Source organism: Diachasma alloeum, unplaced genomic scaffold (genome assembly GCF_001412515.2).
Source record: "Diachasma alloeum isolate Michigan unplaced genomic scaffold, Dall2.0 Dall_scaffold_00313, whole genome shotgun sequence".
NCBI lineage: Eukaryota > Metazoa > Arthropoda > Insecta > Hymenoptera > Braconidae > Diachasma > Diachasma alloeum.
Genome location: NW_021680452.1, coordinates 300,696 through 326,762, shown reverse-complemented (window position 1 = coordinate 326,762; position 26,067 = coordinate 300,696).

Genomic DNA, 26,067 nt, shown 5'->3' with positions numbered 1-26,067 from the left:
CAATTTAATTGACAAATTTGATGATTGAAAATGGTTGAATCTGTAGCGTGGTCTGTACAAAACTATAAAAGATACTTGGATACCCTTAAGTCGAATCGGATGTGTTCAATACTTGAACATAGTAAAGTTGTAGTATCACTTCTACATAAATCATACTAATGGCGCCATCTCATAGGGAATAGCGAGAATTAACGTTAGCGCCTAATAAATATAGTGGCTATGCCGGAGCACACACTTTTGAGTGAGACCTTATTCCAGCGCTTGAAATCGGTATGAGATAAAGTCAATAATCGACTTCATTCATGATTTTTTTCAAGTGTCAACTTGAAAAATGTTTNAATTCTTCATGCAATTGTCTTCAATTTTATAGAGTATGAATTCCATGAGAATTAATTCACTTAAGATAATCTGACGAAGTTTTCAATCGTTGGTGCAATAGCCCCCTGGCTTATCACGAATTTCACCTCCCTGAGGATAGTGATTCACGTATACCGAGTCTCAACTCATATGCATGGTAGCCAAGGACTCGCCCTCTAATAACCCAAGAGCGTTTATCTCGAGATTGAGCATTAGGATTCGGCGCGGGAGGGAACGACCACGGGACGGCCTTGCCCAGTGAAGATAAGGGGTAATTTCTGGGCATTCGCCTAAGAGGGGGTCACAACTGGCCGTAGCTCATCTCCGGGTGTGGGACGAAAGTATTCAACCGTTTCTCTACTTGGTGTACTACTCGTGAGATACATTTAGGAAGGGGTAGTTGGTTTCAGATTAGCGGAAAATCATTTTAGATTAAATAATTTTATAAAAATTCAGCTTTTCAAAATGAAAATAGTTACAAAAACTTGTTTGAAGGATAAACGTGTACGTCTAATTTTCCTTTTTTCGTTGAAATCCTTTCAAACATTTTTAGTTCAAAAAAATTTTTTTAAATTAAATTTTCAAAAATTCCCCTTTCGATTTTCAATACCATCGTCAACCCTAGCCACCTGATTTTTTACGTTTTTATTCGAACCGCTCTACTAGACTCAATAATTGGGGAATTATTGAAAAAAAAATCGAAATTGCTAGACACTTTTCAACAATCGATTTTTTTTCCAAAATTTTCTACTTTATGGTTTAATAGATGTTGAAAAATGAAAATGAGTTTTCACGCGATTCTCTCGCGTGGTGACCAATTTATGGTTAAGGGTGTCATGTGGGACTTTGAAAAATATATTTTTTGACACAAGTAAGACTTGTTTGAGAACTCTGCTGTTTTTCTCTCAGTATATCATATAATATCGTTCCTCAATTAATGTAGTATCTAATGAGTTAATACAAATCGCAAAGTATTTGATTCAACCGTCATCTTTATCTTTAAATCTTCAAATCCTTTCTCCACATTTCAAATCGAACTGATACTGAACTCGTTCAAGACAAGGAGATACTTTTGATTTCAAAAATATAGTTTCTAGTGCCACAAATCCACTAAACTATTCTTTCATGAGGGTCAAATACCCCCTCGACTAGAATAAGTATTATCGACTTTCATTAGTCCGCAGAGTCTATTTGAATTAAGGATATCCAAGTACTTTGGCTATTTTTCCTTCAGTGAAATACTTTTTTACTTTTGTAGTCGAACATCAGAGCTTTCATTTGAGCCCCATTTGACCTCAAGTATCCGGACATTTTGCATTTTTATGATTTTATTACTTCAACTTCGCAGGTCTGAATTTTAATCTCGATATTGAACCCCTAGAAAACATTTTGAAAATCTGAAAAAAATTAGAAAACTTGCTTTTGGAGGAAGATTGATCAAATATTTTAAAAAGAGCAATTTTTTTAAATTACCAGCATTTTCTATAAATAATTTATAAACAATTAATTTTCCGCCATAAAGGCCATTTGTTCGGATTCGGACTAAATTTATTCATATTCAAAATTTCACCAGAAATCGATTTCATGCCCAAAAAAATGAGATTTTTGAAAGTTTAAACAATTTCAATTATTTATTTATAAACAACGAATTAAAAAAAAATAATTCTCTTCGAAAAGTAATTTGAATGACGCTGACTATTCATGTTTTTCTTAAAAAAATTTCCCACGCAATTTAATTGACAAATTTGATGATTGAAAATGGTTGAATCTGTAGCGTGGTCTGTACAAAACTATAAAAGATACTTGGATACCCTTAAGTCGAATCGGATGTGTTCAATACTTGAACATAGTAAAGTTGTAGTATCACTTCTACATAAATCATACTAATGGCGCCATCTCATAGGGAATAGCGAGAATTAACGTTAGCGCCTAATAAATATAGTGGCTATGCCGGAGCACACACTTTTGAGTGAGACCTTATTCCAGCGCTTGAAATCGGTATGAGATAAAGTCAATAATCGACTTCATTCATGATTTTTTTCAAGTGTCAACTTGAAAAATGTTTGATTCATAATGTACAGTCCATAATGGGAACAATTCTGAATGTTTTTTTGTCATGTATCAAATAATTTTTCTAAAAATTCCGTCTCGAATAAAAAAATAATCTCTCGCAATTTTCGTAAGTACCAATTTAATCCCAAGTGTCCAATCATACCCAGTGGTTTCACGAATTGCTCTCTGACTCTGGTTTCTTCCTCAAAAAAATGAAAAAGAAGAATAAAATAAGCACGAATGTTGGAAAAAAAGAAAGAGAGCTCGCGTGATTGTTCGAATGTGCAGGATGAGTGAATGCCTCCAAGGGATATACACAAAATGTTAACGTGTATACAGCCGAGAGAATTCGACACGTAAACGTCGATGGACGTCGTGTGTATCGGGTGTTTTACGAGATCGAGCGCGCCAGTATATTTCTCTCACTTTTTTTCATATTATGTACCGTTTTATTTTCACTTTTTTCCCCTTATTTCTTCCCAGTCTTCAATTTCGCACATCATTTTCGTGCCAATGTGAAACATTTTTCCCATTTTATGTCATTTCGACACATTAAATTGTTCAAATGTTTTTTGTTAGTTTCGTAAATTATAAAAAGTGCTGAGAGAATGAATCTGACCTTTGGCACAATTTTTTTATTTCTTTGGTAATTATGAAATTTGTTGGCGACTGAGGGGAAAGAATAAAGAAAATTTCAAGTTGATTTGTAAGATATCGATTAGGGTATCTTTCTGTAATCATTTCGTAGTGATTACACTCTAAAAAAAGATTACTTCTGATAAGTAGGAAAACTACTTGCATTCAGTACCGAGGCGTTTCTGGAGAAAAGCTAATTTTTTTACTTAGTCCAAGTCGAAAATCGACTGAATACAAGTTTTATGCTCCAAGTACAATTAGCACTGGTGACAAGTACCAACTGTACTCATCATCAGTACTGAAAGTACTTGTACTGAGTACCGAGCTGTACTTCTCAAAAGTAGAAAAAATACTTGAGACAAGTAGTAATAGTACTCAAATCCAGTACCAATGGATTTTCGCGGAATATTACAGTAAGATTCATCATACAATGGAGATCGTTGAAAAACGAAGAATTAATGCAAATAAAATTATTGTTTATTGTTCGTTTGCCCCTCAAATGCTTGAAAATTGAAATGTACTGGACTACAGTCCAGTGTAATAAATTCTCGAGCTACAGAGATTTTTTTTTCAAAATTTTTCAAAAGATGTGTAGAATAACAATTACCAATTAAGTTTTCCAAATTTAATTTCCAAATAGTCCTTTTTTTTAATAACAAAAAAGGTAATATTCATGCGAAATAGCCAGCAAAATGATTCTCAAAATAATTGTTATATTTTATATTGAACAAAAAAATTGAAGTATTAATCTTTTGAGCTATCTTGTGTGAAAATTGCAATTTCATTATGCGACAAAGAATGAAATTGCCTATTTAGAAGTCGAATTTTGAAAAAAAGTAGCTCGTAACCGTTATTCTAGACATCTTTTGAAAAATTTACAAAAGGAAACCCCTGTAGCTCAAAAATTGAGTACACTGTGCTATTTTTCTTCATTTTCAAGGTCTTGGGGGCAAATAAACAATAAATAATCGTTTTTTTTCCCACTTATTCTTCGTCTTTCAACATATATAAATAATCAATCATCAATGTGTGATAAATCTTACTGCAATATCTCGCGATTTTTAAACTCATCGTAACCTCCCCTCGATGAAATTTGGTCATTGTCATCTGAGAATGATAATGATAATGATAATGAGAACGATAATGAGAATGATAATTAATGATATGAAATTCCCCAACAAAATAACCAACCAAAAGTACTGGAATCAAGTCATAAAAGTACTCGCGAGAAGTAGAAAAATTACTTGCTCCAAGCATTAAAAGTACTTGTGAGAAGTAAGAAAAATACTGACAGGAAGTAATAAAAGTACTTCCTCCTAGTACTTTTCCTACTTGCTTAGCAAATATTGTACTTCACCCAAGGACATGAAAAGTACTTGGGACAAGTAGTTTCTCAACTTTTCACAAGAAAACTTCTCCCAAGTAGAATTCAGTACTGGTGAGTAGTAACTTTTTTTTTAGAGTGTAAGAGTTGAAAAAAAATGATATTCTGAATCTTGGGAAAACGGAAAGAAAATATTGGAATTTAGATTACGTCTGTCTTTCTCTTCATTTATGAATCATTTAATTCATGTAGTAAGAAGTAATGCCAAGTGAAATGATCTTAAGCAGGGTTAAAACGAAGAGATCAGCGCACCGACCATCAGGGTCAATAACAGTAATAAGTTTTTTTTTGTTAAAAATTCTCTAGATACGTCTGAACGAGGGGCTGATCACTCAGGAAATCACGAAACCAGTCGATTGGAAATCTCTCCATATTATAAAACTTCAAATCAACTTCCGGTAATGAAATTTCATACTCGAAATTAAGGCTCCACAATTAAGAGTGAGAAATGAAGGGTCAAAAACCAAGGGTCAGAAACTAATGGTCACAAGGCTCAAAATAAGGGTCACGAGGGTTCTAATGAGGGTCAGCGTAAGGGTCACGAAGGTTATATTGAGGGTCAGATCAAAGAGACACGAGGGCCAGATTAAAGGCCACAAGGGTCAGAATAAGCGTTCCAATAAGGGTCATGGGAGTTATATGGGGTTTGGCGAGCGGAATTAGCAGGGGTCGCAGCCCCTTAGTCACGGAAATAATCACTGGAAATCACAGCAAATCAAGTGATTTCCATTTTCAGCAGTAATTTCTAATGACTTCTGGAAATCAGTAGAAATCATAAAGAAACCAGGTGATTTCCGAAATAATCCGAAATCATCGATGAATGTGAAACCCAAATTTTTTATTCGAGTTCATTCATACGATCCCGTCTGACCCTTATGACATTCTTATGCACATGTAATTTTATTCTTACTATCACATCCATAAGGCCTTTCTAAACTCTTTGGCTCCTCGAATCTTGTCTATGTGAGCCGATTACCTTCAATATAGCAAAATTCGCCTCAATTTTCTAGATATTTTTAATCCAACTTTTTCTCCGTGCAGAAAATTTTAGAATAAAATGATTTCAATCAAAAATTGATAAATTTATAAATAAATGAATTAATCCGAGCATTTTGAAATAAATCCTCATTGCACATAATAGAATAAACAAAAACCATTGTCATCGATTTGTCCTGGTTGAGCGTTAAAAGCCAAGTTTCCAGAAACAACCTTCAACTTTCATAGACCTTTAAACTCCCCGAGTTGGTACATACCCCTCATACAAAACCCGTACATTTCAGGGTTAAGGTGTTAACGGAGAGGTACCACGAAAGTTTCCACGACTATTCCCGTAACTTCCGGTGTACAACGACGCCCCCACCGAGGAGTAAGGGGGTGAAGTGAATCCGCTACGATTTATACTGAAAACGGACAAGGACAAACTAGTCGCCCGGAGAGAAAGACAAAAGTTGTGAGTAATTTTCTGAAATTTGTAATTTGTAACCTGTACCCCCTCGGGCTTCGCCAAATCTGTGGCTACATAAACCGCCGGTTTAATTTACACCGATGACATTTATAACCCGAACTTTAACGTCTGATTTACGGATATTTTATTGTGAATTTTCGGAGGATTTAGCTGACCATCAATTTAAAATCCTAAAAATATATCTCGACCCCTCGAACTTCATATGGGATTGGAGAGGCTCGAGAATAAGATAAACCTGGGGCGTTTATTTACGAAGGAGTAGAGGGACTCACATTTTTTTTTATAACTGAGTACATACACTGGAGAGATGCGGAGGAGAGTCCAACCCTCGGCTTTTGGAATTTTTCGTGTGTGTTACGGACAGCGTCTCATGCCTCGGCCTCTCAGGGTTGAGCGTGTATGTACACGGCCAACCCTTTTTACTTCAGCGTCCGGCCGACACCCTCGCGGCCATTTCTCGCGGACAGTGGCGTAGGCTTTAAGGAGTCGTAATCTGTTTTTATTTGCATGGATTTATCTCGCAATTTCCATTAACTGAATGTCTCAGTATGAATTTTTTAAGAGGAGAGACTCGATCGTGTGGAGAAAAAGAAGATGATCCAGTGGGATTACGCAGTTGATGTTTATTTATCTTTTTTTGTTCCCGAATGGAAGCTTTGTGATCGCTCAAATTTAAGTGTATAATTCGTTGTGTTAGGGTAATTAAATGTACGCTGTTGGAATTTTTTTGAAATTTCATGCAAGATATTACAGTAAATCTCATATGAGAGTGGCACTTGAATCGGATTTAGGGAAAAGAAGAATATGAAATTTCAAGTTTTCAGAAGAATTCACGGAAATTCATGAGTTTTCAGTGGAAATGAGATCGAAATTTCACAACTTAATAGAATTTTCAGTGGAACATGAGTCTTTAGAACCAAAATGACATTAATTTTCATGATTTTTCAGAATTTTCACAGAATAATTGAACTGAAAAATCAAATATTTTATTACAAAGAAAGAAATAGCCCGGGGATAACATAAATATTTTATTAATTTCCAAATCATTTGAACAAAAAATCAATGAAATATTTCAGTAGCGAAGTGGTAAAAGGAAATAAGTCAATTTTGAATATTGACCAGTTTTCAATCAATATCTCGGAATGTAAGGGAGATGGCGAAATTTTTGTTACCTTTTTTGTAGAGCCGATTGAGTGCTAGAACAAATGTAATTACGAAAATTTCGATATCTCCCTTAGATTCCGAGATATTGATTGAAAACTGGTCAATAGTCAAAATTGACTTATCTCCTTTTACCACTTCGCTACTGATTTGATTTTTCAATGATAAGATTTTCTGAAATTTCAGTGGTACTTGAACACGATAAAAATTTCTGGAGTTTGGCACGGATAATTCGAAAATTAATAAGACGAAAATTTTTAACAGTGTAGGTCTAACTGAATATGGTCTAAAAAGTTCCAATATATGCAATTTTTAGATGGTGTATGATAAGGGGTAATTTCTGGGCATTCGCTTAAGAGGGGGTCACAACTGGCCGTAGCTCATCTCCAGGTGTGGGACGAAAGTATTCAACCATTTTTCTACTTGGTGTACTACTCGTGAGATACATTTAGGAAGGGGTAGTTGGGTTCAGATTAGCAGGAAATCATTTTAGATTAAATAATGCTTTTTAAAACTCAGCTCTTCAAAATTAAGATAATTACAAAAATTTGTTTCAAGGATAATCACGTACGTTTAATTTTCCTTTTTTCGTTCAAATCCTTTCAAATATTTTTAGTTAACAATAATCTAAAAAAATTCAATTTTCACAAATTCATCTTTCGACTGCCAATGCCATCGTGAACCCTAGTCGGGTCATCAGATTTTTTATGTTTTTGCTCGAATCGCTCTACTAGACGCAATAATCGGAGAATTATATAAAAAAATCGAAATTTCTTGGTACTTTTCAACAATAGATTTTTCTCTGCAAAATTTTCTACTCTGCCGTTTAATAAATATTGAAAAATGAGAAGGAGCTTTGCGGTGATTCTCTCGCGTGGTGACCAATTTATGGTTAAGGGTGTCATGTGTGTCCTTGAAAGATGACATTTTCCAATGTTCAGTAAAAAAAAGTTCTTTTGCTTCCGCCTGGAAGCCTGGTAATCGTTCAAATTTAAGTTTCCTTTTTTTTGTGTTAGGGTAACTAAATATGGTCTAAAAAGTCCGAATAAGCAATTTTTAAATAGTGTCTGTATATATGTATATATGTAGTATTGTTTCTTCATTTTTTGTCTCGAAATTTTCTTGAATTTTCTCATGAATATAGACTTTAATAAGCTCTACTCGTTGACACCAATTGAAATTTAATTTTTCATACAGATTCGAAAAATTGATATTTTTTCGAAAATCAAATTTTCAGCGACCATTCAAAAACTTGTCATCGAAATCGAATTAGTCATGTCTCAAAAAAATTATGACAATACCCTCTTGATTCTATCAAAAGAAAGTTTTGATTTTCAGGGCCATGTTATTGATTTTCGGGAATTTATCAACAAACTATTCGTGGTATTGGACGCAGATTAGAATGACTCCAATTATTAGTGATTTTTATCACTGAAATTTGGTCATAGATTTCCACAAATTAGAGGTATGAGTGTCAGAATGAGGGTCACAAGGGTCAGAATAATAGGGATCATGGGGGGTGGCCAGGGGAGCCCCCTAGTTTAAGATATGAAAATCATGGGAAAAATTATTCCCTCACTATTGTTCATAATTTCATTTTGTGATAAATTTCCCCCATCCAAATAAAATTTATCGACAGGACTGAAAACGATCTCCACTCGAATTCCCATCACCTCCTCGACATGAGCGATAAAACTTGGAAATCGATGGTTTATTCTGCCACAAAAAAGCCACACTCGATGTTAAAATATTCATGATGCTTTCTTAAACTCCCACTCTCTACGCCAATGTCTTCTCTCGCATCGGTTTGGTCAAGGGTCGCCATCGTTGGACTGGGGATGGGGGTGAGGTGAGCCGAGTGGGTGGCACAACTGGACATAAGGGGGAGAGGAAAATCAACAGGGGAAGGCTCTCTCGGCGTACATAAGCACACAGCCTGGAGAAGACGAGGAAGAGGAAGAAGAAGAAAAAAAAGGTGAGGGGGATGAAAATTTACGTGTGCGCACCAGATATTTCAGGGAAACGTGTGTGTCCAGCGGATAGAATACATACGAATATTCGAGTGAGGGGGTGGGGAATGACAAGCAAACATGAGCAAAAAGGGGAAGATGCTTGCAATTTTGAGAGTGACTTGGACAAGCACATGAGAACAAACAAAAATAATAGAGGAACAAAGGAGGAGAGATAACGGGATTTCATGAAATTTGCCGAACTGGTTCTCTTGATAAACAAAGAATACCACTTAGATTAGTTCCTTTATTTTTGCTTCCTAATGGAAGTTAGGTAATCGTCCATTTTTATGATCTTCTAATTTTGCTTGGAAATGATGTAGAATGTCTTGAAACATCAATATATGATGTTTTTAGAACATTTGTGGGGGGATTTTTCGGATTTTTTAATAAATCTTCACGAAACAAACAGCGCGACAGAAGCCATTTGACAGGTTAAATATGACTGCTACTCTCCACGCATTTTTTTTCTCCCATTTTCATTTCTACGAATTTCATTGGTAGTAAGTAGGCTCTTGAAGGGATCCCAATGTATGTTTTCAAAAAATGAAGGCATAAGGATTACCATTTTTGGAAAATATTAAGGCCAATCCCACTCATACTTCATGACAAATATCGTTAGCTATGATTATCTGTTTATGGAAAAATCATACTTCCCATGATGACCATTCATGATTCATCTAGTTAGAATGAAGAAATTGAATAAATATGAAAAAAAAACAGTGGTCGCACGGGTAGGGTCCGGCGGCGGTCATCTAAGCTTTGTCTCATTTTCCCGTATTTCTATAAAATAAATTTGAAAAAATCATATATTCATGTTATATGGCTTCCTCAGTTATCCTGATGTGAAAATGTACGGTGAAATGGAGATGCGTTAATTCTTTTTCTCAACAATTTTGGGTGTATTGTTCCATCTGAACAACTATCAAAAATATAATATAATATATATTATATATAATATTTGGTATAGGAGTATTCCTCGACAATCCTAACTAGAAGCCAAAGTTTCAGAAGGTTTCCCTGACTTTTACCCATATGTCATAGTGCGCAAAGGGAATTCTGACCAAAAAACTACAAAAACGACGATATCTCGAAAAATTGCAATGGGATGGTACTTATATTTTGTTGGATCTAGATAAATGACATCAAAATGCATATTTTGAAAAAAAATTAAATCGGACCAATAGTTTTTGAGATATTGAGTAAAAAAGTTTCACATACAAAGTTGAATATCTTCGAAACTACTGCTCCGATGTCGTTCATCCAGAATCCCAAACTTTGTTACCATAAGACCTAAAATCATACCACGTCTCATGTTTCTAGCTCGATTATTTTCTAAGTTATCGTGCAAAAAAGCAATTTCAGCGAAAAAATAAAAAAACGAGAATAAAAATACATTGCTCAGAGTGTAATGGTCTTTTTTCAATCCAATTAAATAGGTATCATCAAGACGAGTATTTTGAAAAAAAATCGAATCAGTCGAATGGTTCCGGAGATATCAGCGAAAAACGATTTTCGAAGAATCGCTATATCTCAGGAACCGCTCAATCGATCGAGCTGAAATTTAGCACAAATTTGAATTTAAGCACTACCAATAAGCAGCCAGAATTTCAGCATCTTTGTCTCAACTATTTTCGAATTATGGGGACAGTTCTGGACATACGAACACACGTGCGCACACACATACCTACACACATGCTGACATTTTGTAAAAACATCATTTCTTCACGCTTCCTGACCTTTCTAGCCATTTCCACGCAAAATTCAGAAATCGAAAAAAATCAAGATTACAAAGCTTCCATCACCGCCGTCGGTGACCGAGTGGGTTAGACGCAAGTCTAGTGTGCGAAAGGTTGTGAGTTGGATTCCCCGTGGAATTGAATTTTTCAGCAGAACTCTCCGGCGTGCGGGAGGTTGCTAATAAAGTGACCGCCTGTACCGGCATGGGTTTCCTGTAGTTTCCCTCGCTATTCCTATGTTCTATAGGAGTGCAAATGCGGTACAGTGTATAATCCACAGTCGCATGCATAGGGTTAGATAGCATGCGGAAATGAGGCCCGAAAAGGGGACTAAAAAGACCTTAAAAAAAAGCTTCCATTCGGAAGCAAAAATCGGAAAAATTACGGCGCCGCGCTCATAGCATGACCAACGGAGTGTTAATACTCAAAGCGTTGACTAAGCCTGAATTGGACCCGTAGATGACCTTGTGAATCACTCTCATTTCAGCCTAATATCGGTACACTGATAGAAAGGATTAGTTATTCTTAACGAATGGATTTGGTTGAAGCCTGGGGTCTATTTTGGTCTCGCCAAATGTTCATTCGCTAATAGTTAACAAATGCACATTTGAAAAGGCTTGTTTGACTCGACTTTCACCTTTCAAATGAACCATTTGTTAACTATTAACGATTAAGGGAGGGTAGGGCAAAACGGACCCCTCGGGCAAAACGGACCACTGACAGAAAATTGGTAATTTTTGTTTTTTTTTTCTTTTCTTCAAATCAGGAACACTGAATGTTATTGAATTAAAAGTGAGTTTCAGGATCATAACCGTCACAGGGGTTTTATAGACAAAAAGAGTCGTTGAACCGCAATTTGATCAGATTTGCTGATAACCTCAAATCACAAATGATTTTGATTTTATTTTGCTTCCATTCGGAAGCAGAAACTATAAAAAAAATCCAAAAATTATTAATTTTCTGTCAGTGGTCCATTTTTCCCTAGGGGTCCGTTTTGCCATACCCTCCCCAATTTATTTGGTCATATTCAACTCTACCATATGTTAATAGTTAACGCATCTCGTTTGGAATAAATGAATCATTATATCAGTGTAATGAGAACAGGGCTGGCTGAGGCCTGAGCCGCGGAGCCCCGCCACCCCAGGGTTCATACAAGCTTCTTCCCATCGTCAGCCGCAGCAATTCTTACCTGGAATACGTGTACGTGGACAATGGGTATACGCCTCTCGTTCTGTAAATTGAAAAGTCCCTTCCCAATCCCATGAAAAATGGAGCCCACCGACTCCAAAAAAATTGTCTCTCCCAGTTATCTTATTCCCCCCACGCACACTCCCTCACGAGGGATCGAAGACTAGCCTCGTCCACTCTCCCATAGAAAGAGACACCCCCTCCCCCCCAACGTGACAGAGATGAAACGAATGTAGATGTACAAAAGGGATATACGCGCGAAGAAGGAAGGTACAAACCGAGAGAAGCACCTCTATCTCCTGCACTTCTAACTAACATGTATTTTGCATAAAGCTTACATTACTTGAATTACAATGCTCCGACGCTGTCTCATCCGTGGGTCCTCACCCAGCTTGGATGGTACCATGTAAATTGCTTCTGGAGCCTTCACCAACACAACTCCAGAAAACGTGGACGCTCACTCCTCACAAGGGCGAGAGTTTAGCGTCTGAGTGAAGGTAAGAGAGGGGGTTAGAAAATCATATATATACACGTTTGGGTATATACGAGGGGTGGATGGACAACAGGAGAGTGTGGAAGCAATTTCTACGTGCGCACACGAGTCTCTCTGGACGTTGGCTTCCGCACCCAAGTCTCCTCTGTCTTCCTCTATCGCTCGCAAACTGGCATTAGACACTGGGGGTTATAGGAGAACCAATGGGGGAGTTGGGTGGGTGGCAGGAGGGGAATGGGTAAAGGGGTTTGTCTCGGTTTTAACCGAGGGCGAGGGGGAAATTCATTACCCCGGTCATTCCAGCGCGTTATCGTGCACAGATATAATTGATGGCTAAGCGGCCCGAGGTCACATTTGCCCAAGATTCTCAAACACCCCCGGGTTTTCCTCCACCCCCCCCCCCCANCCGGGGGGTTTTCCCCCCCCCCCCCCCCCCATACTCTCGTACTGTAACCCAATGTTCGTTAGAGATATGAGAAGCTCTCAGTTATACATTGTATTTATTTGCATCGAGTCGTTTGTATTGCCAACGAAGACTAGCTCGACCGTGCTAATTGGAAATTAAGGTAATGGATTGGATCAATGGAGGTTTGGGTATCAATTATTGGGATGGTGAAATTGTTTATCTTAATTTGAACAGTATTACGTTCAGTACAAAATGTTTTTACCGCGTTTTGTTCGTTGGATGCAATGTCATTAAGGTATATCTCAAGACAGTACATGGTCAGAAATTTTTTGAAATTTCATGGTAAATCTGGTGGTAATTCTCATGAAAGTGACGTTGAAGCCGATTTAGGGGGAAAATGGGTTTTAAATTTCACGTTTTACTTAGAATTCATGGACATTCATGAGTTTTCAGAGGAAGTGAGATGGAAATTTCACAGCTTGATTGAATTTTCAATGAAACATGAATATTCAAAAACAAAATGATAGGAATTTTCAATTTTTCCTTGAATTTTCCTGTTTTTGACGAATTTTCACGGATTAATTGATTTTTGAATAACACGAATATTTGATTTTTCAATCACGAGATTTCCTGAAGTTACAGTGGAAATTGAACATGATGAAAAATTCTGGGATTTGATACGGAAAATTCAGACGAAAATTTTCAACAGTGCAGTCAAGATTTTCAGAAGGATCAAAGAGAGATTTCTAACCCTCAAATTTGGACTTGAAAGTCTTAATTAGGTCCTTTCGAAAGTCAAAATTTGAGACTTCTAATGGTTACAATGTACGATCTTTGAAATCTCAAAATGAGGATTTTTTCTGGGTGAAGATTATTCCAAATCTCAGGAGTAATTTTCAACAATGTTCCATCATCTCCGGAAATAGTGATGCAAAAGGATGATCATAAAAGAACTAGGGGGCTGCGCCCCCTGTTCGCTCCGCTCCCCAACCCCTATATGATCCGCATATGACCCTCATGGCCCTTACTTTGAGCCTTAATTTCTGACCCCTGCATTTTGACCCTTCATTTCTGGCCCTTAATTTTGGAGTCTTAATTTTGAATACAAAATTTTCATCACCAGAAGTCGATTGGATTTTGATAATATGGAGGAAGCCCCATATGACCTCCATGACCCTTATTTAGACCCTTTTGACCCTTAATCTGACCCTTGTGACCTTTATTCTGACCCTCATTATAACCCTCGTGACTCTTGTCTAGACCCTAGTAACCCTTAGTTTCTGGTCCCTTAATTTTGGAGTCGTAAGGGGTCTCCTCAGTAGGGCAGAACGGAGATGGGCGCGCGGGTGAATAGAGCGTAAAATGGTTAAATCAGTCAAATTATTTTCGAGAGACGAAACATCAAACAGGGGGACGTTGGATAGTGACAGACATCATGCCAATTATTTTTATCGTTAATCTATACAACAAATTAAGTTAATTTGTTGTATAGATTAACGATGAAAATCTCATCGGTCTCAAAAATCTCATCAAGTCTCATCGAGTTTCGCTGTTAATTTAATCAACAGCGAAACCCGATGAGACTTCATGCCGGTATTTTTGAGAATTTAATATAGATAAACATAGCTTCCTTTGGTCGCTAGCACATTCTCAACAGGGTGAGGGGTAAGGGACAAAATAGCGTTCATAAAACCCATATATAAGCAGAAATTTGAATCATTAATTAAAAACGAATGATGAGAACCTGACCAAGTTTTGATCCAGTAGATCGGATCCGAAAAACTGCAGGATGATTCAGATCAAGTTCTGATCAGGTAGGCACGATCTCACCTTGAGGTCGACTGCCTGACCCCAAATTGATCAAATTCGGATTTAATGTCCTTGATCGGCATTTGAAAGAGGTCAATTGAAGAGAAAATGATCAGATTCAGATCCGCTCCACCTGACATTAATTTTAATAAGTTTTTCGAATAATTTAATTAACTATTATTATACTATTCAAATTAACTTTTATCAACCATTATCAATAATTATTTTCAATCTTTAAAAAGGATCATTATACTATAATTAGAGTAAATTGAATTAAATTAATTTAATTTAATGAATTTAATTTAATTAATCAATTTAATTAACAGCCAGCCCTTCTCAAATGTACAGAAGGGAGGGATGATGATGCCGTAACTACGTATTAGAGGAGTATCAAACTTACACGCAAATGATCTCGAGAAAAAAAACACCAAATGTCTATTTATTTATTAGTGTTATTATTATTATCATTATTATAATTAATTAATGAAATAAATAAAAATTTAATTGAACATATTTTATCTCTGAGAATACACACGCACATCCGCGAGATCAGGAATAATCGTAAATTCAACGAATACCCCGATACAAATCATATAGGCAATGTACAGTTTACTCAATAGTAATAGCGCGATAGCGTAGTGGTTAGGGCATAGGATTAGCAATCACAGGGTCCCCGGTTCGATCCCCAGCATCGGTAAAAAAATAATAAGCTTTTTCAGAGGTAATAACAGTATACTGAGAGAAGAATACTATAGAGATTCATTAAGAGATAATTGTTATTGATACTGACAGGTCATCCGATTTTCATACAGTTGACTTGATCAAGTACGGATCCATTCGTCCTGATGAAATCCGGATTGGTCAGAGGCGTAACATGTCTGATCACGACCGGATCCGTCAACTTGATCAATACCTGATCAGTGGTCAGATCTAACTTGATCCAAACTGGATCAAGACCTGACCCGAATTTCCACTCGGGAGACCCCTTAATTTGAGTACCAAATTTTCATCATCAGAAGTCGATTTGAATTTTTATAATATAGGGAGATATTTTACCAATTTTCCCAGGAAATTAATTCCATTTCCCGAAAATATCACATCATGTCTTCTTCCTCAAAAAAATCCATTCAAATGTTTTATTGAAGAAGATGAGCGTAAAAATGAGGAGATGAAGAGAAAAGTCCACTCGACAAACCGAGAAACATCCCAGTGGCCGTTAAGTCTCCCCGAGGATACACTACAGTCCATATAATTTTTTTACCTCCTTTTTCATTCCCCCTCCTCCTTCCACCCTGCCACCTTTCGCTCGTTTGTTTTTTTTGTCCATCCAACTTCCTTGGAAACGTCCAAGCGCGTATGTGAGAGCACGCGCGTCCCCCCGCGTTCTCATCCATTTGCGCACGCGCCGCAATTCCCACCCCAGGAGAACCAGCGCCTAAGATAATAGGGTCGGACGTGAGTATGCCTCAGCCAAAGGATAATTATGCTTTCCCACCCTCGATCCGTGACTCCGTTTCGTTGGCCAAAGAAGTATCATTCTTCGGGAAGCCAGAGCGAAAGCGAAAGGGCTAGTGGGACTGACACAATAGGCCATGACCTCTAGCTATGAAGGCAGCTAGGGATTCTCTAGTTGAGGATGACAAGGTGTAAATCACGGGGAAATGGCTGCAAGGCCTTGGCGAAGGTCTAGGTCTGTGGATAAGTCGAGGGATTATCGGTTGGCCATCGACAAGATCAACGGTCTCTCGAGCCCCCAGGTGGCTTGATAGACGGAGAAGTCGAGGAACTCGAAGGAATAACAGGGCTCTCGAGACTCTCTATTACAGATATTTCTTCATCCCCTCGTCTACCCGTTTTTTCTCGATTTTTTCGAGTATTATTTGACCGATGACCTCAAATCTTTGGGGATAATTCTCATTGTTTGGAAAAACTCTCAGTGAATCAATTCCTGAACTTCTTAGAAGTTCGAATCTCTGGTGAAGAATAAAGTTAGACATGCTTTTTTATTATCAGTTATGGATTCTTCTCCTACAGTTACCTGATCGGTGTGTTTACTATTATTGAAAAATTTTTTCATAGTTGGAATTCGCAATTATTTAATATTCACATTTACCATCACAAGAGCTTTAAAATTATCGGGTATCTCTTTATATTATTGTTACGATAAAAATGAGACGCAATTCAAATATCGTACAAATATCGTATTGATGAGACGCAAATCATGGAATCCTACCAGGAATCAGGCCAGACTAAACAAATGACGAAAGATAGTCTGAAACCTGCACCGGGATGTGGTGAACAGTTCAGTTCGCCCAGTGCACTTGGCGAGAGCAATTGCTAATGATTCATATTATATATACGCGTTTATATTGTTTTCTTTTATCTGAACACCAAATGTATTATTAATATTCAGTCTACTACAATATACCAGCCCGATTAATTATTAAAAAAAAAAAAGTGTATTTGAATTCCAACGATTGACTCCCACTTGCCTTAAACTATATTCTACATTATGAAAATCCAAATCGACTTCTGGTGATGAAAATTTGGTACTCAAAATTAAGACTCCAAAATTAAGGGTCACAAGTGTCGAATACAAAGTCACGAGGGTCACAGGGGTCAGATTAAGGCTCATGAGGACCAGAATAAAGGTCATAAGGGTCAGATGAAGGGTGGTAAGGGTCACAAGTGTCAGATTAAGGGTTACGAGGGGTACAGTGAAGGTTACGAGCGTCAGATTGAGGATCATAAGTGTCAGAATAATGGTCCATAATGAAAATGGGTCATGAAATAATTCTTAAACGCAGTGAATTTACTTTTGATTGTCTTTCTTTATTAATATGGCACGAGGAAGAAATGTCTGTACTCTACGAACTGCTCCAGCAGACTAAATACCGGTCACGAAGACCAAAAAGAATATCGTCACCTATTGACAAAGAACTCTCAGTTCTTTCTCCCCATGGAGTTATTGTTTATGTTTATATTAACTCTCCGGCATTCTCTACGTCGATTCGTTTTTCTACGCATAATCTCATCAAATAAGTTCTCAGTAAAGAGCTATACAATCCAACAGTCCAAATAGGGATCAGATTAAGGGTCATAGGGGTGAGATTAAGGGTCACGAGGATTACCATGAGGGTCACGAGGGTCAGATTAAGGGTTACAAAGGTGAGAATAAGGATTATGGGAGCATATGGGAGTCATGTGGGTCATATGGGGGTTGGCGAGCGGAGCGAGCAGGGGGCATGCCCCCACCCCCCTAATTTCCAGATAAATTCGTTGCAAATTAATAAATGAGTCAATTTTTATGAAGAATATAACGAGTACGTTTGTACATTGTTAAAAAAATTTTGGTTCAAATTTCCAGTATACTTTTCGGAAATTGTTATCACATTTAAGTTCCACTAAAATTTTAAGGAATTTCGTGATGAGAATTTCTGAACTTCATGGAAAAATCAAAGAGACCTGTCAATTTCAGATCAATTATTCACAGAAAATTAGTAGAAATCCTGAAAATTCTGGTAAATATATTCTTAAATTTGCAATTAATTCAAAATAATATCATTGGAAATTTGAAGGGGTTGATGAATTCTCATCTTAGTGCTGTTAAAAAATCAGTGAAATCTGAAAATGCATGATTTTTCCCCCTTAAATCGCATCCAATGTCACCCTTCTGAAAATTAATAGTCGACTGTTCATAAAATTTAATTTTTTTCAAACATGATATCTCCAATAAAAAAAACATGATATCTCCTTCTAGATACCTTGCATGCAGTGCTAGATATCCGGCTAATGTGAAATCAAGAAATCATGAGAATCTACTAGAAATCATAGAAAGCACGAGAAATGAAAAGGAACCATGATTTTCAATTCTTATTGAGAAATCACAGAAATCATATGAAATTATCCCATTCTGGAAATCATTGAGCCACCCGATATAAAACAAATTTCGATATAAAACAATTTCATGTCGTAGGAATGATCTTTCATAAATAGATCCTTATCGATTATAACAGGTATATCAATGAAAGAAAATGTACACGACGAATAGCTAGTAAAAGTATTTGTCGTCCCCAGTGCAACAGTTCCACCGGCATAAATCCCAAATCTCCAGAGTAAAACACCATGATACATCCTCAAGTACGGCTTAGAGAGACATAAACGGATAAAGGATACTTTAAAGATAGAGGAGAATGAGAAATTGTGGTGAAAGTGAAAAGAGATGTTGCAAGTAAATATAGCCCTTAGTTCTACAACTTACAACTTTCGTAACACAATTTTCTTTCACCGGATAAAAATACGTAAAAAGTTTTCATAGTTTTTCCACAGATTTCGTGAGTCACTGCTGGAGAAATTTATCTTCGTGGATATTTCTCTTATGAAATGAATTTCGAAACGACAGAGATTCTAAAATAACAGGCACAAACAGGAATTTATACAACAGGTGCATATGTACATAATTCAGGACAATAAATCTTGGAGTGGAAATTTCTAACAAGGGGACTTTTAGCTTATATCACGGCTTAAAAATTTCGGAAGAAAATACTGATACATTTATTACATTGGATGAAATTAATCCTCCTGAGCTGGCTCAATGAGCAAAGTGCTGCCTTTTCTCGATTTTTGCTTCCGAATGGAAGCTTTGTAATCGCAATTTTTTTCGATTCTCTAATTTTGCTTGGATATGACTCAGGGTGATCTGAAACGTCGACATTTGATATTTTTAGCAAATGTATGTATGTATGTGTGTGCGTGTGTGTGTGCGCATGCGCATTTGTCCAGAAAGTCATCAATAACTCTGAAACTGTCTTTACGAAAAATCTGAAATTTTGGCTCATAATAGGTCCTAATGGGAGACAGACATGTGCAAAATTTCTGCCTGATCGACTAAGTGGTTCCTGAGATATAGCATTTTCTCAAAAATGGTTTTTCACGAATATCTCATCAACGACTTCAATTAAAACGACTATCAATTAAAGTTTTTTTTATTAACGACTATCAATTAAAATTTTTTTTATCCGAAACTCTTTGTTTTGATAATACCTATCTTTTTGTATCAAAACCTAATGAATCCACTACGGAGAATGGTTTTTTTTTCTATTTTTTCAATTTTTTCAAAAAATCGCTTGTATCCACGATAACTCAAAAAATAATTGAGATAAAAACTTCAAACTTTGTATGATTATAGCGCCGTTGGTAACGAAGGCTGGTATTGTCGGTGGGCGAAATCGGCCCAGTAGTTCATGAGATATTTAACTTTATAATCGAAAATTCTTCCTTTAATATCTCAAAAACTACTGGACCAAATGCATTCTGCTTGCTCTCAAAATTTTCGTCTGAGTGGTGGCTATCGATGCAAATCAAAATATAGGTACCATTCAATTGAAAGTTTTCGAGATATTTCAATTTTTCTCTTTTTTTGAGATCAGATTCCTATTTTCGACTGTGAAGTGGTTTAGACTTCTATTAACGCTGTCAAATTCATCATTCATATCAGGTTGGTGTCTGGTTATTGAATTATATGGTCCTGATCATGAATGTAACGCGTGGTCAAGACAGGCCCTGAACCGGGCACCCGTGTCCGGATCTTATACGGAGATCCTAGCCCCGACCTGATCTGGGGAACTACATCAGGTCCATGCCGAGTTAACTTATACGGTCCTAATTGAGTCATTCCAAATTGTGGCATTCCAAATTTCCAAATTTGAGTCAACTCTGGGTTCGATCCATCACAGAAGTGGAATTGGATTTTGGAATGGAATAACTACGGATCCATTCGGAAGCATACTACCAATGGAATTGGTAGAAATTAAAAACGAGAGAAAGTAGTATCACAAAAAGCGACAGTAAAAAAGCTTCGGTAGAATAGGCTTCTACCTCTGCTTGTTTCTTGTTGCATGCAAAATTATGTATGGAAAAATCTATAAAAAATTATATGAAAATTACAATGTCTAGTTCAAACCCTCTAGAATGGACTGGTAAGATTCCTATCCCTTGAAAACCTCATGAATACCATGAAAAATAATAATTTAGTGAGACTGGTACGGAAAAGCGGCGTCTCGCCGCCCGGAGCCAGTGGACTCGTGTAGTCGGTTTTTAGCCGCGCTGTTGCCACGTCGTTCGTTTCAGTTTAGACATACTAGAAACGTCAACATCTCTCACGTGCCGTGTTTTGCGTCTCATAAAAAACGCGAATTTTTTTTTTTTTAAGCATAAATGGTGTTTAATTCGAGAAAAATGTATGCAGTGTAGATTTTTATTCACGTATAGGGCTCCAATGTGGCAACACCGCGTTAACCGTAACACGGGCGGCGCATTGCTCACCGAGGCAGTGGATTCGGGTGGGCACCGAACGCCAGTTCAGGAGGGTTAACGATGTTCAAGCAAGGTAAAAAAATTCAGCCAATTTTTAAAAATTTTTAAAGTACATTCTTTGAGATATTTCGATGCTCTGTGTGGAGTTTCGGATTACTGAGGTTAATGGTTCGAATGGAATACATTATTTCAAAAAATGGAATTTAACCCGTGTTCTTATGGGGAATGTGGAAAAATGCATAGGCTGAATGTAACAATATAGCCAATGTCACGAAACTTTGTCCAGGTGTTACATATTAATGAATACATTTTCTGCGAACAAAAAAAAATCGGTTGGATTAGTTTTTTAGCTAAAATTGACAACAACGACTAAAAATCCGAATTTCGGCGCGCGCAGCTGAGTTGCTTTGTGGACTTCATGATATCCGAAGATAATTTCCCCGATAATAAATATCTATAAAATTCATGCAATTTTTATTCTTTAACACGCTTCCCCTTGAGAGAAACCATTGTTTCTTCAGTGATGTCCGTTTGAGATTAACCCGAGTGGAAATTGCTTCAAGCCCACCTGAAGCACGATCAGAACTTGATCAGGTTTTTATAAGGTTCGACTGATCCGGTGATTCCTGGTGAGAACCTGACCAAGTTTTGATCCAGTAGATCGCATCAGAAAAACTGCAGGATGATTCAGATTAAGTTCTGATCAGGTAGGCACGATCTCACCCTGAGGTCGACTGCCTGACCCCAATTTGAGCAAATTCGGATTTGATGTCTTTGATCGACATTTGAACGGTGTCAATTGAAGAGAAAATGATCAGATTCTGATCCGGTCCACCTGAAGCACGATCAGAACTTGATCAGGTTTTTGTAAGGTTCGACTGATCCGGTGATTCCTGGTGAGAACCTGACCAAGTTTTGATCCAGTAGATCGCATCCGAAAAACTGCAGGATGATTCAGATCAAGTTCTGATCAGGTAGGCACGATCTCACCCTGAGGTCGACTGCCTGACCCCAATTTGAGCAAATTCGGATTTGATGTCTTTGATCGACATTTGAACGGTGTCAATTGAAGAGAAAATGATCAGATTCTGATCCGGTCCACCTGACATTAATTTCAATAAATTTATCGAATAATTTAATTAACTATTATTATACTATTCAAATTAAGTTTTATCAACCATTATCAATAATTATTTTCAATCTTTAAAAAGGATCATTATACTATAACTAAAATAAATTAAATTAAATTAATTTAATTTAGAGAATTTGATTAAATTAATCAATTTAATTAACAACCAGCCCTTCTCAAATGTATAGGAGGGAGGGATGATGATGCCGTAAATACGTATTAGAGGAGTATCAAACTTACACGTAAATGATCTTGAGAAAAAAAATCACCAAATGTCTATTTATTCATTAGTGTTATTGTTATTATCATTATTATTATTCATTAATGAAATAAATAAAAATTTAATTGAACATATTTTATCTCTGAGAATACACACGTACATCCGCGAGATCAGGAATAATCGTAAATTCAACGAATACCCCGATACAAATCATATAGGCAATGTACAGGTTACTCAATAGTAATAGCGCGATAGCGTAGTGGTTAGGGCATAGGATTAGTAATCATAGGGTCCCCGGTTCGATCCCCAGCATCGGTAAAAAAATAATAAGCTTTTTCTGAGGTAATAACAGTAGAGATTCATTAAGAGAGGCGGCCTACGGTGAAAGAATTGAATTATCTTTTGTTTTGGATTAATTATCATTAATAATTGTTACTGATACTGACTGACGGGTCATCCGGTTTTCATACAGTTGACTTGATCAAGTTCGGATCCATTCGTCCTGATCAAATCCGGATTGGTCAGAGGCGTAACATATCTGATCAAGACCGGATCCATCAACTTGATCAATATCTGATCAGTGGTCAGGTCTAACCGAATCCAAAGTTGATCAAGACCTGATCGGAATTTCCACTCGGGAAGCCGAATATAGAAACAACACTTGGCACTGCCACTCATGTGGGAATCATTCGTGAGTCCTCACTTTACAGAGATATCCTGGGATTCATTTACTATGATTTTGCTTGTCGATAGTAAATTATAACGACGTGGGTGATGAATTTTTTGGATGAACGTATATCGATGGAAAAAATTTACATGTGTTTATACGCGCGACTACGTACAGCGAAAACTCCATAGAGTGTTGCAGGCCGACCAACTCTGAGGAAAAAAAATGGCGTCGGGCCGACGTTGCCACTTTTTTTACACACATTAATTATGTTGCATGTATTATTAAAATTGCATATAAAATTTTGTTGATACATGTAAGATGTAAGAAAAAAATTAAATAGTTATAAAAAATATTATTTCATTACAGAAGAATCTAAATATGGTCGTATTATTTAATTGAAGCAAACCGAATTTTCGTGTTCAGGGATTGGTTTTCTGCAAGAATACAATAGATTCCCTTCCGCCTCACCTCCTACATTTCGTCATCGCTTGAACATATTTAATTTCACGAAAAAACAGAAGAAAAAGCTTTGATTTTCAAGGGCATATGACACTGATTTCTAGTGATCCATCCGTAATTGCAGTAGCGAAGTGTTAAGGTAATTCCCCTAGTAATCCCCCTAGGGTTGTACTGTAAAAGGTAATATCCCTAGAAAACACTTTTTTCTTAAGATTGTCCCATGTTTTTTGTAGATAATGCTTATAATCGTCCCCAGCTATTGAAAAAAAATCTAACTAGCAGTACTACACAGTTTAGGAAGTAATGAATAATGAAATGCGAGCTTCTAACACGCGAGGCATAGCCAAACGGGGGTTATGAGTCGAACTCGATTTTTCCATCCTATGAGAAAACGGTTCTTTCGATGTTTTTAAAAAAATAATCCGTAATGAATTGATAAATCCCGAAGGCAATAATTTCTTTGTAAAATTTTGTATTACATAGTTTCTGCGATGTTCAACTTTAAGAAATTTCGTGACAGCAATTCTTGTTAGATTCAAACAATTAATTAAGAAATGATTTCTTATTTGATTCAAACCATTATTGTTGCCTGCATCAACAACATATGAGGATAGAAAAAATTACTCAACTTATCAGAATGCAAAAAATTTATTCATTGAGAATTTTTCCGGAAATGCATAGGGACGAACTTTTGTCTGCTATTGTCTTGGGATATACCTTAAGGTACTTCCTCAGTGAGTTATAGTTGGTGAAAATTTCCCAATGAAGTGAAGACCTAAAATTTGGATCATATGTTGTTGAGGACATGTAAAAACGACTCCCAAAATTTCAAGTATTTTTTCCACGCGAATTTTTGAGATATCCTCAAATATCTTCAATTCATCGTCATCGTCAAACATTCAATTTTTGTCTTTTTTGATAAATATCCAGCGTCATTAGAATTACATTTTGCACAGAATTATTTTCTTTTTAAACATTCGTTAATTATAAATAAATAATTAAAATTGTTTAAGCTTTGAGAAACTTTATTTTTTGATAGGTATGAAATCGATTTCTGGTAAAATTCTGAATATGAATAAATTTATTACCAGTCCGAGCAAATGATTTTTATGATAAAAACTTAATTGTTTATAAATAATGATTATAGAATGGTCATAATTATCAAAAATTGCAATTTATAAATTATTTCATCAACCTTCCTACAGAAGTAAACTTTCTAATTGTTTTTTCAGATTATAAAAATCTTTTCTAACGGTTCCATATTGGGATTCAAATTCAAACCTGCAAAGTGTATATAATAAAATCAATGTAAAATGTCCGGAAACTTAGGGTCAAATGGGGCTCAAATGAAAGTTCTGATGTTGGATTATAAAGTCGGAAAGCATTTCATTGGAGAAAAAATACCCAAAGTACTTGGATATGCTTAAAACGATTCAAGTCAATTTTGACTATTGGTCAGTTTTCAATGAATATCTAGGAATCTAAGACAGATAGCGAAATTTTTGTGAAAATCTTTGTTATAGCTCTCAATGCGCTCTACAAAGGTTATTACAAAAACATCGCTATCTCTGATCAAATTTGGAGGTACATGTATTCCTCGAATACTCAGCTAAGAGTTAAACCAACTTCAATCGTTTTATCGCTCGCTACTGATTCTTATGAATGTATCCTCAATTTTTAGGGATTCGTCATTGTGAATTTAATTTCCTGATTTTGTTACTAATTTTCAGGGAAATGTCAATGATTTTTAGGCACTCATTTCTAATTTTAATTTGTGTCCAATATCACCAATAAGTCACATATTCTTGAAAATCAAAAAATTTTTTCTGTGAACCGGATCATCTCCACAATCACTTATTTATAAAAACATTACTACATTTTACCCTGTTATTCCACTTTCCCCCATCATCCCATTCAAGAGTTTGAAACCTACACTTGTAAATACATCTCCATCCCTCCCATCGCCCCCAGTAAATGACCAACAATGAATACATCCACGTCCTCCCCGTATTCCACTAATTCCCTCCAAAATACATTTCAAACGACTCCTAGAGAGGAAAAAACCTTCTAAAAACGTCAAGACACAGTGGTCTTGTATTTTCCGTGACAGGCGAACGTCAGAGAGAAAGAGGGAGTAACGGGTATGAGAGCAGCCCGGCGAGGAATATAGGATGTAGAGGAGCGTGTTGGCGTACATGGTAAATTTATGTATCTAGCCGAGGATGTACAGACGCCCGCTCACTGCTTGCCGGGCGGAGAGGAGGGGAGGGGATGCCTCAGCACAACGCGAATAAGGCGAGCAGTGGACGAGGGGCCGGGGCGGGGAGAGGGAGACGTGTGAGTGGTGGGGCAGAGGCTACTTTGTATGTACGCACGCTGACATCTTACCCACCCGGGCCACCCTTCCGAGCCGGTGGTCGGAAAACGAGGGGCGGTGAGGCGCCAGGGGCTCAAGTAACGTGGGAGATGAAGGAAGAAGGAAGACAGAGTGGGTGGGCGACGAAGATCAATACTCGCACTAACCCACCCTCCCGCTCTGGACCTAACCCCCATCACCTCCCCCCCCCCCCCCCCC